General features: G+C 54.1%; 1 protein-coding gene and 1 long non-coding RNA gene across 2 annotated transcripts in view; both read left to right on the plus strand.

Moving 5' to 3' along the window:
* Positions 1–19,496, plus strand: part of LOC130704889 (basic proline-rich protein-like) — a 68,232-nt gene that overhangs the window by 1,588 nt on the left and 47,148 nt on the right. The window lies entirely within an intron of this gene.
* Positions 3,041–19,496, plus strand: part of LOC130704890 (uncharacterized) — a 45,324-nt gene continuing 28,868 nt past the window's right edge. The window contains exon 1 of the long non-coding RNA XR_009005439.1: positions 3,041–3,200. This is a non-coding gene — a long non-coding RNA (uncharacterized LOC130704890). The remainder of the gene's footprint in view (positions 3,201–19,496) is intronic.

Below are 19,496 nucleotides of genomic sequence, written 5' to 3' on the forward strand. Positions count from 1 at the left end.
TCGCCCCCCCCCAACTTTTTCTCTTCCCAAACTGCATGGTGTGGCCTGTGACCGCCCAGACCGGCGCGATTCTAGCACAGCCCTCAATCGAGCCCTCCTGCGCTGGGTGGGCGTGGGATCCCTGGGGCCGGACTGCCGGCGGTGAGCGGGAATTCCTGCCGAGCTCACACGGATGCGCGGCCCATTCACCCGCCCCATCTGAGCGGCGGGGGTAGTGCGGTGGTCGCCGCGAGCAGCCGACGGGGTTCTGGAGAGTGAAGGGGACCCGCGAAGCTCCTGAGAGGGTTTTGGGGTGTAGCTACAGCCTCACGTGCAGGGAGGAGGCGATGTCCTGGTGGCCGCCACTCCAGCGTCGCCTGAAGGCCCAGGAGGACTCCATTTCCAACGCCCCCCCCGCCCCCGCTCCACCCACCCCCAACACTGAGACCGGAGCTTGAGTGGATTTGAGGATTTGGGGGACGGGGGATACGGGGTACTGGTTCCCGTCTCCCCGTCTGCAACACCCAGCCCCCAGGCAGCTGGGGGGGCGTCTTTGTCCCCAGGGCTGGCCGCGGGCCCCGCCCCCTCCCTCAACTCCGGGACCCCGACGCTCTCCAGCGCTCGCCTGCTGTGCTCCAGCGACCTCCGAGCCTCGGTGAGCTAGGATCCGCATCCTGCCCCCGCTCTGGGTCTCGGGGTGGGCTAGGGGGCGTGGAGCGCAGTATGTGGTCCCTGACAGATGTCCTCGCGGCGGCGCCGGCGTCTCTGTAACAGAATTAATGACTTACACGCAGGCCGCCAATCGGCGCGGCCACGGGGGAGGGGCGACCCAGCTGAGACTCAGCCGATGAGGTCGCAGCCCTAAGGTGCAGCCTCCGCTTGGGGTGGGGGGCTCAGTGGCCAGGACCCGGAGCCCCGCCTTCCGCCCCACCTCCAATCCCCTGTGCCCCCAACTCTGCGATTTGCTGTGGGGCCGGCTCACGGATCCCCCGGGTGCCTGGACCCTCCCTGCCCCTCCCGTTGGCCTCGGAGCCCCTCCACAGAGCCCTAACCCTGGGCAGCCAATACCTGCCTGGGGGGTGGGGCAGTGCCGGTGAGGGCGCTCTGAGGCCTCTGGCCTTGGCTTCTATGCCTAAGAGATGGGCTCATAGCCCCTGGGCCTGGGGAGCAGCACGGCGTTGGGAGGTAACTCTAGGCAGGCCCTAGCTTGGTCCCTGGCATACCCCAGTGGCCCATCCCAAGCCAACCGGATCCTTCCTGAGCCGGAGCTGCCTGGCCAGCGTAGCCCTGGGGGAACCAGCCAGAAACGGGAGTCAGTCACCTCTGGCAGAGGCTTGCCTGGGAAAGAATGCACGGGAGCCTCGGCTCCCATGCATTCCCTGCACAGGGCTGGCGAGGCCAGAGGCTTGCAGGTTGATTTCTTGGACCTTCCAGGAGTGACCAGTGTCACCGCTGGGGGAGGACCAGTTTCTCCCCAGTCCCAGCCGCAGCTGGGGAGGGCCTCTCAGGCAACAGGGAGGAGAAGGCAGCCCTGTCACCAAGCCCTCCGTTCCCTGGTCCCCAGGCCTGGCGTATCTGAGGCTCGCCGTATATCTATCTGGTGATCGCCAGGGCCTGCCCTCGGCCTGGGGCCTGCTGGGACAAGGGTCCAGGTAGGAGGCAGCCCAAGGAGAAAGGCTGCAGCTCAGATGCCCCACGTGGCCCCGCTGCCTTCTTCCCTGTGCCTCAGCCTGACCCCTGGAGCTGTGATACGTTTCTGGACATACTGCCCCCCCCAGTACATAACCACGGGGCACCCTTGCTTTTGTCCTAGCACCCCCTTTATGGCTCTGCACCCCCCTCACAAGGGAGCCCCACCGGGCAGGCAGGAGGGGGCCACAAAGCACTAAACTCCTAAATTCCCACCTGGCAGAGGGAGGGCAGCGTAGAGCCCACTCCCCACTTCCTGGCTGACCTTCCGTGCCCAGGTGGTGCAGGGCGAGAGGGATCTGCCCGTCCCTACAGGAGTCGCTGGTGCTGTGGGCGTTCATTCACATTCTCTCTCCGGTCCCCACACACTATAGGATTTATCTTGATTTGCTGCCTTTGAATTGAGTCAACTCTTTTGTATGCTCGGTGAATTGCCCAGCTGCTGGCGGGGAGCGGAGAGCGTGCCGGGGGTACTGAGGCCGGGAATCAGAGGCGGGCGGGGGACAGGAAGCGGGGAGGGGGCTGCGGGCGCCGGCGGGGACGGGCCAGGCTGCGCGGGGACACGAGCGGCCCGAGGTGCGGGCCGGGCAGCCCACCCGGGCGGCCGGGGGCACGACCGAGGCCTGCCCGGCCCCAGCGAGGAGCCCCGAGGGGCCGGGAGGCTCGGTCCTGGGGGCGAAGCTGCCCTTCGGGCTCTGCTCCGGACCTGCTGTGTGACGTGGGGCAAGCCTCTGGGCCTCTCTGTAACTTGCGGAAAGGGGGCTTCCGCACGCGCAGGTTGTGAGGGTCAAACTAAGAGGGAAGAGTGTGCCGAGCCCCTCGGAGTTCTCCCAGAGGTTGGGGTGAGTGAGGGAAGGAAGGGGGGCCAGGGCCGGGGAGAGGGTGCCAGCCGTGCCTGTCCGCCCCCCGCCCCCCTAGCTCTCTGCCCCCGGGTCCCTACCTTCTCCTAGGTGGGCCGGACAGCCGGGCCGAATCGGGTCCTGAGAACGCCTGGTCTTTGCTTAAAGGGGAGGGGTCGTGGGTGGCTCTTCCGGGCCACAGCTGTTGCGCGCTCCCCTACCCGGAGGGCGGCCCCGCCCCCACTCGGACGTGGGTGGAGGGGCTGGAGAGGGGCCGCGAGGAAACCCTCCTGCGCTTTCCAGTACCTCCCCCGCCCGCTGCCCTCCCCCTCCCCCTCCCCCTCCCCCTCCCCCTCCCCCTCCGTTCGGCGGCCGGAGGGAAGGAGCGCGGCAGAGGAGGCCGGGCGAGCGGAGGGGGTGCTGGAGGGAGGGGGGAAGGGGGAGGGCGCGAGACTCCGAGCCGGACTCGAGCAGGGAGGAAGAGGGGGTGGGAGGGAGCGCGCAGGGGAGGGGGGAGCGCAGGGGAGGTGCGCGAACACCAGCCCCGCTGCCCGCGAGGCGAGGGGCGGGGCGGCGCGCGCGGATCGATGGGCGAAGCTGGGGAGGAATTTCAATCCCCGGAGCGAAGTTAGAGCTTGAAGGACGGCGGCGGTGGCGGCGGGCGCAGCCCCGGAGCGGCGGCCGGGCGAGCAGGTAAGTGCGGAGCCCGAGTCCACGCGGGACTGGGGCCGAGCCTGGGCGCGCGGGAGTCCAGCCACTCCCGGGGGCGGCGCGGCGGGCCCCGCACCTCGCGCCCCCGGCGCGCTCTCCCTGCGCCCCCGGCCCTAGTGCGCCCAGGCCCAGCGCGCCCTCCGAGCGCAGCGGGCAAAGTTGGAGGAACTTGGCGGCGGCGGCGGAGTGGGCGCTCGGCTCAGCCGGGGAGAGCGGGGTCCTGGATAGGGGTACCGCTGGCGCCCCCGGATCGCCCCTGCCCCTCGCACAGCTGCTCCTCGCTAGGACCTGCCGCTTCCCCAGCACCTCTCTCCCCTCGTCGCTCCCTCGTCGGTCCGCAACCCACCCTCGCCCAGAGCGGCTGCTCCCTGTGGTCGACCCGGCGCAGCCCTTGCCCTTCCCCTTCCCCAAACCTCCTCGGCCCAGGGTCCCTGACCCCCGTCGGTGCCGGTGTCACCATTCCTGCCCTGTCTGCCCGCTCCGACGTTGCGCGCCTCCTCACTAGGCACCCCGGGACGGTCCAGCTTTACTCGGGGGAGGGGCCGCATTCTGCGATCGGGGAGCCAAAGCCCTGGCGTGGGGGTGGGGGCGGGGGCCTTGGCTCAGAACCTGGAGGATGTTCTCCACCCCTCCCCCACCTCGGACCCGTTCTCATTGTCATCCCTTGGGGGAGGGGTGCTGAGCCTCCTTGCCCCAACCTGCCTCTAAGGACACAGGTCCCCCCCTTCCATCCTGTAAAATCCGCAGGTCACCTGCTTGCTGCTCAGGGTGGGGCCCCTTGCAGGTGTTCCCCCTCCAAAACAGACCGACAGCCTCTGGCATCAAAACCAGACTCTTGCCGGCATCAGCTGTGTGACCTTGGGGCAGGTAAACCTCTCAGAGCCTCAGTTTCCAAAGCTGTAAAATGGGGGTACAATGAAAATGTGTGCCTTGTGGAAGGAACACCACAGGGAAGGCTTAGCACAGGCAGGGACCCCGGAGGCCTCTCCTCCAGGCTTGGGGAGATCAAGCCAGGTTTGCGGCCCCAGCAGAGACTCAGGTGTGAGCCGTCTTCTCTTCTGCGTGCCCATCTTGGAGCCCTTGCTTGGATGCAGCTGGGTCTGCCTCTCTCCCTCTCTATTGGGCTGGGGGCTGGGAAGAAAGCATTAACAAGATCTAAGATCTCAGCAGCCTTGGGGGCAGGAGCTTTCGAAGGCTGCAGGGCGAGGGGGGATATAAAGGTAGCCTTCCCCAGTCTCCTCTCTCTCTGGGGCTGTCTCCGGTGAGGGCCCAGCCCCAGAGAAAAGGAGCAAACGGGGCTTATGTTGGTTTGAAGCCACAAATAGTCTCATGTTTCCTGCCCAGCCAGCCCCCTGGCCTGCACCCTGGGTCGTTGCAGCTTTCAACTTTTAATTGAACGAGCAATGGGGGACACACTCCCAACCTCATCTCAGGTCTGCATCCTGCTTCATCAGAAGAGGCACACTCAGAGGCAGAGGGACAAATTCCAGATGGCCCGTGCATCAGAGGGAATGCCCACCTGCTCTCTGGATTCGGGGGTTGGAGCCGGGCCAGGACCCCAACACTTTGGTGCCTCACTTTCCTGGGCTCTTGTTAAGGGAGGGCTGAACACCCCCTGGTCTCTGGGTCAGGAAGGTTGGGGGGTCAGACAGTCGGATCCTCTCGGACCCTCTCCTGCCAGCAGCTGTTCAGTCCCCCTGGCCACGGCAGCAGGCCGGCTGCCCATGTATCCTTTAGGATGATATAGCAGCCACAAGCCTGGAGTCCTGACTAGGAAAAGCAGGGATGGGCATCTTATCCTGAGACCTGGCAGACGTGGGCGGTGGGCAAGGGATGTGGTGGGCACGTGTACCTGGGCCGGGGGATGAGAAAGACTGATGTCCCTTCCCCAGAGCCCCACAGGAGTCCCTCTGGAAAGCTCAGCAGTTCTTCAAAGTGCCTTTCGAAGCTGAGGCCCCCACCTGAGCTGGGGGGAGGCTGCTGCTCCCCCAACTCCCTACCCCCCCAAAAAATAAAACAAAACAGGTGGCCGGGCCTCCAGGAGAAACTTGGACCCAGCCGCCCCTCTCTTAGACCCCGGGAATTTGAATCTAAATGTCTGCTTGTCAACATCACCTGCTCCAAGAGAGAAATTAGTGGGGCCAGAATTCTGACAGTGACTTGGATCTCAGCAGGGTGACATGCGAGTGCCTGCCTGGTCCCACGTCTGTGTGCGTCTCTAAGACACACACACACACACCAGCTCTAGATTTCAGTGGGATTTTCTAAACACTCAGGAAACTCCTCAGATCCCTTGGGTCAGAGCCCCTACCCCTACTCTGCAGACCCCATCCCCTTAGAGGCCCAGAGCCCATTAGCAGAGGACCCTGTTTCTGAGGACGCGTAGCCGCGGGAGAGATTTACGAGCAGAGGTGCTTGGACTGGGGTGTTCATATATCTCCGCAGGAAACAAACAGGCAGACCCCGTGGATGCCTGGGCTGGTGGTGGAGAATACCCATGGGGGGAGGGCGCAGGATGAAAGATGCTGGTGACTGACAGGCAGGAGATAGATCTCCAGGGCCGGGTGATGGGGCCATAAATTTCCAGGCGTGAACCTGGAGCAGATGGTGGTATTGCTGCACCGTGGACATTGGATACATTTGTCATCTCTCCAGCACCCCCCCCTCATGCCCCCCGCATCGCCCTTCCCTTTTTGTCTCCCGTCGTGGATTCCGATTTCTTTCAGCAGAAGCTCGGGTATCACCTGGCTCTGGGCAGGGCTCTGCTGGGGGGGCTGATGGTGGAGCTCGTGCAGGGGCTGGAGCCCTGAGCGGGAAAGGGCTTTGGTACCGTCCATCCCAGGACCCACTGTACAGATGGGGGGACCGAGAGACTGAGGCCGGAGTGGGGTGGGGTGCTGTCTGGGGATGCGCAGTGAGTGGCAGCAGAGGGTGGCGGAGGGGCTCCTGTGCCCCTGCTGTGTTGCTTCAGTTCTGGTATTTGAGCAGGGCAGGCCGGCCTCGGACACTGCCGGGTACCCTGTGTCAGTGGGCGACTCCGTAGGTGAGCAGGAAGTGGGGCGGCGGGGGTGGACACTCAGCTCCTCTTTCTGGCCTGCCTGCCTGCATGTGGCCGGCTGAGACCTGGCTTTGCCGAGCTCTCCGGGGGAGGGGAGGGGAGGGGAAGGGGGAGAGGGAGGGGTGGGGTTGGAGAGACCACCTGGGGCCCAGCAGCCACATGGGGGCAGGAACCGAGGCTCTCGGCCCTCTGAGCTGGAGGGTCCCAAAGGTTATCCAGCAGACATGTTGAGGGTCCACTGCGTGCACTGCTGGGGTCTGGGGATGAGACTGTGTTGAGGCCCCGACAGTGGCGGGGGCTTGTGTCTGGACTGGGGAGACAGGCGATAAACATGGACACACAAGTACATGTACACCATCCTTCCCAGTGGAGGTCAGCCTGTCCGGCCCCATCTTTCAGAAGGGTCCAGCATCGCCCAAGGTCACACGGCAAGCACGTCATGAGGCTGAGGCTGGAATCCTCCTGGGAGCCAGGCCTAGGCTGGCCTCGGGCTTGGAGGCAAAGCTAGAACAGAGGCTGGGGGCAGCGGGGGGCCCCAGAAGGGCCTGATAGCCTCCTTAGGGGGTCAAGAGGGGGCTGCGTGCTCTGGGCCCTGGGGACTGAGGAAGAGCTGTGGGGAACTGAGTCACCAAGGCTGGCCTGGTGTCTGAGCACTGGGCCCCGCCTGTCCCCAGGCCTCTCCTGACGGCGCCCGCCACCACCCCTGCAGCCGAGACTCCTGGGCTGTTCCGTGCTGGGAGACCTCGAGCCTCTGACTCAGGCCTGCTGGGGCACCTCCCTTCCTGTCCCAACAGAGAGCCTTAGTTCCTAAGAATTTGTGGCCAGTCTGGCCCTCGGGGTTCCCCACCCCGTGAGTGGGCCCCAGCTCCTCCTTGGGGGGCTGCTCTGTCCCAAGCTTGGGGGCTCCCAGAGGAGGGGGTCTGGTGGGCCCTTAAGCATGTAGATGATCTGGGAGGAACCGGCCACCCACATCAGCAGCAGGGACCCGGAGCCGCAGAAGCCGAGGTGCTGACCAGTCGCGGGGGATGAGGAGAGAGGGGCGTGGCCTGGGAGCACCCAGCAGCCCCTCCCAGCCGTCACTATGGGGCCGTTGAACTTGGTGGAGCCTCTGACTCAACCCCTCCATTAAACAGATTGGGAAACTGAGGACCAGACAGGACAGTGGCAGCAAGCCAGGCTCAGCCCTGCTCCCACGCTCTGCCGGCCCCGCCTTGGAGAGAGCAGGGGGTCTTTTTAGACCCCCCTTGCCTGGCAGATGGGGCCCCAGAGGCCCCGCCCTCAGCTCTCCAGCCTCGGGGGAGGGTGTGCGTGCAGTGGACCAGGCACGCTCCGCCCTGCTGCCTCTGGGCCCATGTTGGCCCTGCCCCTCTTTAACACTGTCCCCCACCCCCAAGCACAACACTCTGCTGTCCTCCCGCTCCGGGTGGCTACTTCTGTAGAAGAGCCGGTTGGATGACAAGCGTCTACGAAGCCCCTGCTGTGTTGAGCGCTGTCCAGCAGAGCTGGAGAGGTGGGTGGCATGACAGAGGGCCCGGGGTCTGGCCCCGAGAGTGGGCCGCTGCACCCCTGCCTCGGGATGCGGTCGGGTCCGGTCGGAGTCCTGCCTCGGGCTGGGAACCCGGGGAGACGATGGACGGCCGAGGCTCCCTTGTGTTTGCTGACAGACCCTGGTTTATTTTCGGCAGGACCGAGCCGGGCACCTCTTCCTCCTTGGCTCCCGGTAGCTGAATAAATGTAGACACAGACCCGGGGGCTGGCCTCTTTGCCCGTGGGGATGGGGGTGGGCTGGGCTGGCCTCAGGGGTGGGGGACCAAGAGCCCTGTCTAGAAGGGGGCTTTCTAGATCCTTTTCGCACACAGTAGGCGCTGCAGAGAGAAGGCTTACAGAGCGTGCAGTGAGGAAGTGCCACTGGTCCTGTGTTGTCAGGACAGAGCCTGGAGGACTTCCTGGGAGGGGCAGCGTGGACACCAGAGCTGCCCTCTGCACCCACCCCCCCAGGCTTCCATGCTGCCCTGGAAACCCGAGGGCCAGGGGATGTGCTTCCTGAGCCTGTGTTTCCTGTTCCTGGCCTCTGCCATCCCCACTGAGGTGTCTCCCCTACCTCTGATAGCCCTACAGAAGTTCCTGGAAGGGCCCAGCTGCAGTTCAGGGGTAGCTCAGTATCTGCTCTGCCTCTGGCTGGCCATGCGAGCTGGTGGCTAGCTGCCTTTCTGCCTGTGCCTCTGTGCTTTCATCTTTCAAATGGGTCTAGAGCACACGCCCTCCCAGGGTGTTGGGGCTGGAAGCAGAGTGCAGGGGCCCAATGCATGGTCCCCGGTCAGGAGGCCCAGGCTGTGGGGTGGGTCCCTTCTCCTCGCTGAGACTGTTTTCTCCTCTGTAAGGTGAGGACTGGGGTACGTGGCCAGCTGTGGTGAGTCTGAATTGGTGATACAAGTTCTGTGAAAGGCAGAGTTGCCGCTGATTCTCATGGAATCCTTGGGCCTTTGGTTCTGTCCTGTGGGACCCTCACTCAGGCCTGTGGACCCGCTTCCTCTGGCTGCACAAGCCTTGGCCCTCCTGTTCCTTTGCACTTTGCTGTGCCAAGAGGCATGGAAAGAGGGAGCCGGGAGGAGGACAGCAAGTGCAAAGGCCCTGAAGTAGCGAGCGCCAGGCTTGGCGTGTTGGAGGAGGGATAAGGCCCACCTCCGGAGGTGCGAGGTCAGAGGGAGACAGCAGAGCCCATCGTGCCTGGGCTGCAAGGGCGTCGGAGTTCTTGGGAAGAGGTGGATCTCATTCTGTCTGCCTTGGGAAGCTTTTGGGGAGTTTGAGCAGGTAAGGGACGCAGTTGGCTTCCATGTTTGAAAGGTCCCTCTGGCTGGAGGGGAGGGGAGGGGTCTTAGGGGCGTGAGTGGGAAGGAGCCTCCCGGTTAGGAGTGTAGCCAACGTCTGGGTGAGACGGGGCAGCCCGTAGCAGGCTGACAGCGCTGGCAGGGGACAGACAGGGAGGCCCGCGCCATCTGTTTTGACATCACTTTAAAAATTGGAGCTGTGTTCCTGTAGAGAAAAACATTCTTAAAGCAAAACCCTTATTCCCGTTTATATCGAAATGAAGGATGCATTTGTATAGAGACTGGGATTGCGTTAAGTAAATCCTGTTTTCCCCGACATCCATAAACGTTTCAGAGATGTCTTTCCAAAGGGAGAGGAAACCCCCCCCCCCAAAAAACGGGTGGGTGTGAAACCAGGGGGTGACTTGAGCCGACCCTGGGGGTGCCCGGTGAAAGTGGCGCTCGGGTTGTTTCCCCAGGCGGCTGGCAGGCGCCTCCTTTCAGAGACGCACTTGTCAGGTCTTGGTGTGCGTGTGCGTGTGCGTGTGTGTGTGTGTGTGCGCCCAAGTGTGTGCGTGCGTGTGTGTGCGTGTGCATGCCTCCCAGGGACACTGCTCCTTTGTCCTCTCGGGCACCAGAGCAAACAGCAGATGTGGTCTCACGAGTTACGTTGCCCGATGAAGGGCGAGTTCCGATCTCAGATTCCTGTCTGAGGGTTGAAGTTCTGTAAAATGAATTTCTCGCCTGCTTTTTTTTTTTTTTTTTTTTTTTTTTTGGCAAACTCAGTAGAGCGGACTGAGGTTTTAAAAGCAAGGGGCATGTAGAGTTCCCAGGGGCCCCCGGTGGCCCCCACGTGGGCCTGGAGCTGGCCGGCTCTGCGTCCTGGGGGAGAGGCCAGGGCAGGGACGAGACTCTGTTGGGTTTATTTTGGCGTCCCCACAGAGCAGGAACAGGCTAGATCTGAAGGACGTGATTCACCAGAGACAGCTTTTTAGAAAAACATCTCTCCAGAAATCCAGAGGTGCACCCCCCGCCCCCGGCCTCACCCACACGTTGGGGCGGAGACGCCCCAGCCTGGGCAGCTGTACCCAAGCCCCGAGGACACGTGGCTGACACACCCTCGACCTGACCAGCCCACACACACAACCACAGGGTCTTATGCCCACACAGCCCACTCTGGATGCACAGGTGCAGCCTCTGACACGCACGTGTGCCCGCGGAGCACGCGTCATACATGTGCACTGACACGCAGGCTCCCATCTTCCGGTGCGCGTCCAGACACGCCCGGGGCTTCCACTGGGCCAGGTGCGCCAGCGCCTCTGCAGTGTCCTGGACCCCGCACACCTGCACGGTCGCTCCGTTCCGTGTGGCCTGTGCGCGCTGACACACAGGGCGGCTGTGCTTCTGTTCCTCTCCGGGGTCTGGGGTTGGGAGGAGCAATCCTGGGGGCAGCGTGTGGGGGTGGGCACCCCTCCCAGAGCCCCACCCCACCCCTGGCCGGGGGACCTTTGCTCTGCCAGGTGCTGCGGCCGTGCCCTTCCTTGTGGGGTCCTTGGGAAGCCAAGTGCCTGGGAGGGCGGGTAAGGGGGAGGTGCTGACCCCTGGGGAGGGCGCGTCTCCAGGCCGGGCAGGGGTGTCTCGTGAGTGTAGACCATGGAACCTCAGCCGCCCCGGCCGGGGCTGGGGCTGCATCGCTGAGGGGCCCCCAGGCTGTCTGGTGGGCTCTGCAGAAGGTAACGGGCCGTGGGGAAGCCTGGATCCTCGGTGACACCTGCACCTCCCAGAGTTGCATGGCCACAAGGTCGTAGGAGCCAGATTCCGGTCCTTTCAGGTCAGAAGCCCTTCCATCTCCCACCTTCCTCTTGGGAAATGTCTGGAAGTTCTAAATTCAAGGAGAAAACCCCCATTTCTGGGGGCCAGGAGGTGGGAGATGTGGGTACTTGGCAGGAAGGACGAAGGCGGGCGATGTTTCACACCCAGAGCGTTAGGGCTGTTTCAGCTCCCTCCTCCCGAAAGGGGACACTGGGGCTGGAGGGGCAGGACCTGACCCCTGGGTGCTCGGCCCCCACTCTCTGGCTTCCTTAGCCTCGCAGGGAAGGCGCCCGAGCCTCGTGGGGCACAGCCCCTCCGCCAGACGGGACCCCTGGCTCCCTTTCAGCCGCCTGCCACGAGCCTGGCCTCGGGAGGTTCCTAGAACCGCAGAGCTCAGCGCCTGTTTGGGCGCTATGATCCCGACCCTGCCTGGCCCCATGCCCGGTGTGGCGGCCCCAGCACCACTGGGGAATCTCCCACAGCCGGGGCGGGGAGGTGATTGGGCCCAGGCTCGCAGCTCACAGGTGCCAGAACCCAGATCCTTCCGTCTCTGACACCCCCTCGCTCCACCCCGTCCCAGCAGCCCCTCTGCCCATTTTACAGATGGGAGAGCTGAGCCTCAGAGTGGAAGGCAGCACGGGGGAACTGACTGTTGACGGCTCTGGGCCCTTGGCTGCGGAGGCACTGGGGCCTGCCCTGAGCTGGGGGTCTGGGGGAGCCCACCTGGCTGGGTGGAGGATGAGGGGCTTGTGGGGTCCAGGCTGCCCGGGTACAACCCCCTGCTCCCTTTCGCTTCCTGCCCAGGGTTCTGTGTGTGCAGAAAGGTACCCCGAGGTCATGGGAGGGGGTCCTCCTGTTTGAGTGAAATCTCAGGACGGCAAAGAGCCTGATGGCCTTGGGGGCTGGTAAGTTATCCTGAAGACGGTTCTTGCCTTTGGGATAAGGCTGGTCGCCTAGGTGAGGGCGTCCAGTGGAGATCCTGGGAAGTGAGTTCAGAGCGCACTGGCCTGCTTGTTCTTTCCCGTTCCCCGCTTTCTGGACGTACCGTGACCGCGTAACCACGTTTCTAAGCCACTGGGAAGGGACTGCTCAGTGGCTTCTGCACATTTACAGATGTGCACAGCCATGGCCACAGGCGAGTTTCAGACCCTTCCCATGGCCCTGGAAGGTTCCCCACGTCCTGTCCAGAGGTGGGTGGTCCCCGCTCCCCCCAGGCACTGGTCTGCGCTCTGTCTCTCTAGGTTTTCTTTTCTAGGCGTTTGGAATCAGGTTCCCACAGCGATATGCGAGGGTCGGCCCCACATTCCCACAAGGCTTGGTGATGTCGGTCTTTTTTATTACAGACGCTCAGGCTGGTGAGCTGTGGTATCTCACTGTGGTTTTGCTTTCATTTTCCTAATGACCAGTGAAGTTGGACATTTTTCTCATGTGTTCATCAGCATTCATATTTTGTTTTTGACAAAATGTCTGTCTAAATCTTTTGCCCATTTTAATGTGTTTATTTGTCTTGCTGAGTTTCAAAGTTATTCAAAATTGTTGTGAGAGTTCTTTATACTTTCTGGATATAAGTCCTTTATCAGAAGTATGATTTGCAAATATCTTCTCTTGGTCTGTATCTTGTCTTTAATTTTCTTCATGCTGTCTTTTGGAGCACAGAAGTTTTTACTTATAATGAAGTGTGATTTACCAATTTTTTTCTTTTAGGAGTCGTATTATTAGTGCTATATTTAAGAATTCTTTGCCTAATCCAAGGTCACAAAGATTTCCTCTGTGTTTTCTTCTAGGAGTTTATTGTTTTAGCTCTTTCTAGGTTTATGGCCCATTTTAAGTTAATGTTTGTAAATGCCGTGTATGGGTCTAAGTTCATTTTTTTGGTATATGGGTATCCGATTGCCCCAGCACCATTTTTTGAAGAGACTATATTTTCTGCGTTAAGTTCTCTTGGGACCACAAATATAAGGGTTTGCTTCTGGACTCTCAATTCTATTTCGCGGATGGATGTGTCTATTCTTTTGCCAGTACCACATTGTCTTGATTACTGTAGGTTTGTGGCACGTTTGGAAAGTAGATAGTGTAAGTCCTCTAAATTTGTTTTTCTTTTAAAAATATTTTTGGCTATTCTGAGTCCTTTACATTTCTATGTAAATTTTAGAATCAGCTTGTCAATTAAAAAAAAAGCTTGCTGGAATTGTGATGGGTTTGTTTAATTTATAGACCAATTTGGAAATATTAAGTCTTCCTATCCATGAACATGGACTGTCTGTCCATCAAGTTAGACCTTTATTTTCTCTAAGCAATTTTTTGTTGTTTTCAGTGTGCAAGTCTTGCTAATTAAATTTCTTTTGTTAAATTTATTTCTAAGTTTTTTTGATGCTATTGTGAATGGAATTATTTTTTTAATTTCATTTTCAGGTTGTTTGTTGCTAGTACGCAGGAATAAAGTTGAGTTTTGTATATTGATCTTTTATTCTGTGACCTTGCTGAATTTAGTTATTAGCTAGTTCCAGCAGACTTTTGTGGATTCCTTAGGGGTTTCTACATACAGGATCATGTCATCTGCAAATAAGGGGAGTTTTACATCTTCCTTTTCAAACTGGATACCTTTTATTATTTTTCTTGCCTATTGCACTGACCAGAACCTCCAGAATAATGCTGAATGGCAGAGGTGCTTCATCCCTGATCTTAGAGGAAAAGCATTCAGTCTCTCACCATTAACTATGGTGTTACCCGTGGCTTTCCTAGATGGTCTTTATCAGCTTGAGAAGTTCCTTTGTATTCCCGGTTTGTTGAGCATGTTTTTTTTTTTAAAATAAATTTATTTTATTTATTTATTTTTGGCTGCGTTGGGTCTTCATTGCCGTGCACGGGCTTTCTCTAGTTGCGGTGAGCAGGGGCTACTCTTCGTTGCAGTGCGCGGGCTTCTCATTGCGGTGGCTTCTCTTGTTGCGGAGCACAGGCTCTAGGCGCTTGGGCTTCAGTAGTTGTGGCATGCAGGTTTCAGTAGTTGTGGCTTGCGGGCTCTAGAGTGCAGGCTCAGTAGTTGTGGCACATGGACTTGTTGCTCCACGGCATGTGGGATCTTCCTGGACCAGGGCTCGAACCCGTGTCCCCTGCCTTGACAGGCGGATTCTTAACCACTGCACCACCAGGGAAGTCCCGAGCATGTTTTTTTTTTAATTTATTTATTGTATTTATTTATTTTTGGCTGTGTTGGGTCTTTGTTGCTGCGCGTGGGCTTTCTCTAGCTGCAGAGAGTGGGGGCTACTCTTCATTGTGGTGCGCAGGCTTCTCATTGTGGTGGCTTCTCTTGTTGCAGAGCACAGGCTCTAGGCGCATGGGCTTCAGTAGTTGTGGCACGCGGGCTCTAGAGCGCAGGCTCAGCAGTTGTGGTGCACGGGCTTAGTTGCTCCACAGCATGTGGGATCCTCCCGGACCAGGGCTCGAACCCATGTCCCCTGTGTTGGCAGGCAGACTCTCCACCACTGTGCCACCAGGGGAGCCCTTATTGAGCATTTTTATCATGAATGAGTGTTGGATTTGGTCAGATGCTTTTTCTGCATCTACTAAAATGATCGTGTGGCTTTTGTCCTTTTATCTTACTAGTATGACTTTAGTTGATTTTCAGATGCTAAACTAGGCTTGCATTCCTGGGATGAATGCCACCTGTACCATCCTTTTTCTTTGTTGCTGGATTTGGTTTGCTAATAATTTGTGAAGGATTTTTGCAGCAGTGTTGATGAGATATATGGGTCTGTTATTTTCTTATGATGTCTTCGTCTGGTTTTGGTATCAGGGAAAAAAATACTGGTCTCATAGAATGAGTGGGGAAGTTTTTCTCCCCTTTTTTTCTGAAAGAATTTGTGAAGGTTCAATATGATTTTTAAAAAATAATTGACAGAATTTACCACTAATGCTACCAGGGCTTGGGCTCTTCTTTGTGGGAATATTTTAAATTAATCATTCATTTTAAAGAAATGGCTATAAGTTTGTTCAGATTTTCTATTGCTTCTTGAATCAGTTTTGTTAATTTGTGTCTTTCTACGAATTTGTCCACTTCATCTAAGTTGTGTAGTTTGTTGGCATAAAGTTGTTCATAATATTCCCTTATACTCCCTTTGATTTCTGTAGGATTGGTAGTGATGTTTTCTCTTTAATAATAATATCATCTGCTGGTAAGAAGAATTTTGGTAATTTGTGTCTTCTCATTTTTTTCCTTAGTCAGTCTAGCTAAAGGTTTTGTCAATTTTGTTAATCTTTTCAGATAACTGAATTTTGACTTTCATTGACTTTTTTCTGTTTTTTCGTCAGTCTTAGTTCTTTTTTTTCCTTGTAGCAATTTTTTTCAGATTCCACATATATGCGTTAATATACAATATTTGTTTTTCTCTTTCATGAGTCTTAGTTCTAATTTTTATTATTTCCTTTATTCTACTTGCTTTGGCTTTTTCTAGTTTCTTAAGGTAGATGTTTAGGTTGTTGAGATTCTTATTCTTTTCTGACGTGCACTGAAAGCTGTAAATTTCGGTCTAAGCCCTAGCTTTAACTACAGCTCATAGATTTTGATATGTTCTGTTTTATTTTCATTTAATTAAAGACATTTTCTAATTTCCTTTGTGATTTCTTTGACTCATGGGCTATTTAAAACTCTGTTGTTTACTTTCCAGATATTTGGGGATTTCTCAGATTTATTTCTTTTGTTGATTTTTATTTCAATTCCACTGTGGTTGGAGAATATACTTTCTGTGGTTTCATTCATTTTAAATTTATGGAGGTTTGTCTTATAGCCTAGAATATGGTCTTTCCTGAAGAACGTACCTTGTGTGTTTGAAAAGAATGTGTATTCTGCTGGGTAGGATTTCTACAAATGTCAGTTAGGTTAAGTGGGTGATGGTATAGTTCAAGTCGTGTGTATCTTGGCTGATTTTTTTCTGTCGAGTTCTCTCAGTTATTGAAAGTGGAGTATTGACATCTCCAACTATTATTGGTGAATTGTCTGTTTCAATTCTTTCAATTTTCTTAATTTTTGCTTACTGTACTTCAGAGCTCTTTTGTTACGGGCATATTCATTTATAATTGTCATCTCTTTCAAGGTATTGACCTGTTTATAATTATGAAATGTCCCTCTTTGCCTTTGGTACATTTCTTAAAGTCTCTTTTGCCTTAAGTTAACTTACCCATTCTGGCTCTGATACGGTTACTGTTTGCATGCATTTTTCCATCCTTTTACTTTCAACATAGTTGTACATTTGAACCTAAAGTGTATCACTTTTGGACAACATATATTTGGATGTTGTTCTTTTATTCCAGCCTGACAACCTCTGCCTTTTGATTGGGCCGTTTACTTCATTCACTTATAATGCAATTTTTGATTTGATATGGTTGCTATTTTCTGAATTGTTTTCTACATGTGCCATTTTTCCCCCCTCTGTTTCTCCTGTGCTGTTAGGTAGATACTTTCAGTATACTATTTTAAGTCCTCTGTTAATTTTTTAAACTTTATTTCTTTGCATTGTTTTCTTAGTGGTTGCTCTGGGGATTACAATATGCATCTTAATTTAATACAGATGATTTCAGATTAGCACTGAGTTAATTATGGTAAAATATGGAGACTTTATTCCAGTATAGCTCCATTTTCCCCCTCCCTCCTTTGTGCTATTATTGTCATGTACAGTACACCAATATATGCTAAATAGTTATAACAGCAATACAGTGTTATAATTATTGCTTTATATAATCTTATGTTTTTAAAAGAAGCTAAGGGAAGGAAAGAGAAAATAATACATTTACAGAGTCCTTTATATTCATCCACGCATTTATCATTTCTGGTGCCCTTCATTTCTTTCTGTGGATTTGAATTACCACTGGACATGACTTCCTTTCAGCCTGAAGGACTTCCTTTAGTATTTCTTCTAAATCAGGTCTGCTAGCACCAGATTCTCTCAGTCTTTGTTTGTCTATGAATGTCCTTAGTATGCCTTCATTTCTGAAGGATAGTTTCATGGGATATGGAATTCTTGACATTTCTTCTTTCAGGACTTTGAATATGCCATTCCACTGCCTTCTCACCACCATAGTTTCGGATGAGAAATCAGCCATTGATCATATTGTCTTTATCCTGCATGTGATGAATCACTTTTGTCTTTCTATTTTCTCAGTCTCTCAACAGTTTGATTATGATGTGTCTAGGTGTGTTTTTTTTTTTTGTTTTTATCTTGCTTGGGGTTTGTTGATCTTGCGTATTTTAGATTAATGTTTTTCATCAAATTTGGGGACTTTTTAGCTTTTATTTCTTGAAGTATTTTCTTACCACTTTCTTTTCTCTTCTCCTGGGACTTCCATCACATACATATTGGTGTCCTTGATGCTGTCCCACAGATATCTGAGGCTCACTTTATTTTCCTTCTCTATTTTTTCTCTCTGTTCTTTAGATTGGATACTTTATTCTGATCTATCTTTGGGTTCACTAATTCTTTCTTCTGCCATCTCAGATTGACTGTTGAGCCCTTCATGAGTTTTTCACTTCAGTTGTTACCCTTTTGAATTCCAAAACTTTGTTAAATAATTCTTCTCTCTTCACTGAGGTTCTCTGTTTTTGAGTCATTGTCATCATACTTTCCTTTGATCTGTAAACATGATTGTCTTTTGTGTTTTTTTAAAAACAGATTTATGATTGCTGCTTTGAAACCTTTGCTATACGCAACATCTTGTGACATTCAGTGACAGTTTTTACTGACTGCTTTTTATTTTGAGTATGAGTTACCTTTTCCTCCTCCTTTGCATATCTTGTAATTTTGTGTTGAAAATGGGCAGTTTAGACACCATATGTAGCACCTCTGGATTCTGATTTTTTTTTTCCCCTGAGAGTTGTTATTGTTGCTGTTTTCTGTTTATTGAGTAACTTGCCTGGACTAACAGTTTGAAAGCCATTGTCCCCCGATGTGTGATGATTGATGTCTCTGCTTAGTCTGCCTTTTTAAAAAAATTCCTGCTTTTATTTAAAATTTTGGCTTCCTGTGGATCATGTCTGTGTCTGCTTAGCTTAGTGGTCAGGCAGTTATTGGTCAGAGGTTGTGTCAGGCTTTCGCTGTCTGTTGATGGATCCGCATGTGGGTTTAGGAGCACATTCAAGGACCAGGCAGTTTTCGAGTCTGCTCTGGCTTTTCCTCTCTGTCAGACTCTTGCGTCTGCCCTGCATGTGTCCACAGGCTCTCGGTAGGCCAGGGATGTGTGAATTTCTTGGGCTCTGCCTGCTTTCCCTGTTGCATGCTACCCATCAGCCGGGTGTTTGTGGAGAGCTTATCCAGCACCTCTGTGACTGTCACATTTCATGTCTTTCTTTGTCAAGTTTCCAGTTAGTCCATTGGTCTGTTGCTGCCCCAGCCAGGGTCACAGTCTCAGCCTTGTAGCGTTGCTGGCTTTCCTCATTCACTCACCACTGAGATTGCTACTCATTATTGACATCACCGCTGCTGGGCGTGAGTTTTGTGCCTTCTGCTTTAAACCAAATCAGCCTCTGCCAGTGAAGCTTCTAGTTTTCACGGTCTGCCCTGTGCTGTCCTGTTAGGATGATGTACCAGCTGAGCTGGGAGTGGGGAGATGGAAGCAGTTCCAGGTGAGAATGTCACAGATTCTCCCTGTCTTATTCAAAGTTTAGTACTTTTTCTTGGATAAATGTCTTTTGGTCAGTTTCTAAGATATTGAAATGGTTATTTTTATCATGTGGACTATTTTTATAGTTTTGGAGAAAGGCTTTGGCAACCCTCTTCCTCCAGCATGCTGGAAGTCCCATCTCACAGTGCCGTCTTCTAAAAACAAAACTTTAAAAAACAGGCAGCTCCATGAATTATCACAAAGTGAAATTCATCTAAGAACCAACTAGTTCAAAAAATAAGACATTACGTGCGTCCCAGAACATCTTCGTGTTCCCACATGATTGTTACCCCTCTTTTCTCCCTAAAGGGAAACACTTTTCTGATTTTTAATCCTGTAGTTTTTCCTGTTTTTATGCTTTATATGAATGGAACCGCACGATATGTATTCTTTTGAGGCCAGCTTTTTTGTCTCAACACAGTTTTTGTGAGATCCATCAGTGTTGGTGTTGTACATGTAGTTTATATTTTTAGACAGTATCCCTTTTGTCTTTTCTACTGTTGATGGACATTTGGGTTGTTTCCAGTCTACAGCGATTGTGGCTAGTACTGCTGTGAACACTCTTGCACTTGCCTTTTGGTAGGCATGTGCACTCATTTCTGCTGGACAGATACTTAGCAGTGGGGCTATAGGTGGTACCTATGTTCAATTTGAGTAGATATTGCCAGACACTTTTCAAAATGGTTGTACGAATTTATACTCCCGTGAGCCCGCCCCACCTGTCAGCACCCGTTCTGTGCTGGTTTTTCTGCATCCTTGTCAACACTTGGTATTGTCTGTCCTTTTAATTTTAGTCCTACTGGTGAACACCTTTTCATAAGTTTATTGACCATTTGGATATTCTCTTTGGTGAAATAATCTGCTCAAAACTTTTACCCATTTTTTCTATTGAGATTTCTGCCTTTATCTTATATATCTGTAAGAATTCTTTACATATCTATAAACTCTTCC

This window comes from Balaenoptera acutorostrata, chromosome 15, assembly GCF_949987535.1.
Source record: "Balaenoptera acutorostrata chromosome 15, mBalAcu1.1, whole genome shotgun sequence".
Classification (NCBI taxonomy): Eukaryota; Metazoa; Chordata; class Mammalia; order Artiodactyla; family Balaenopteridae; genus Balaenoptera; species Balaenoptera acutorostrata.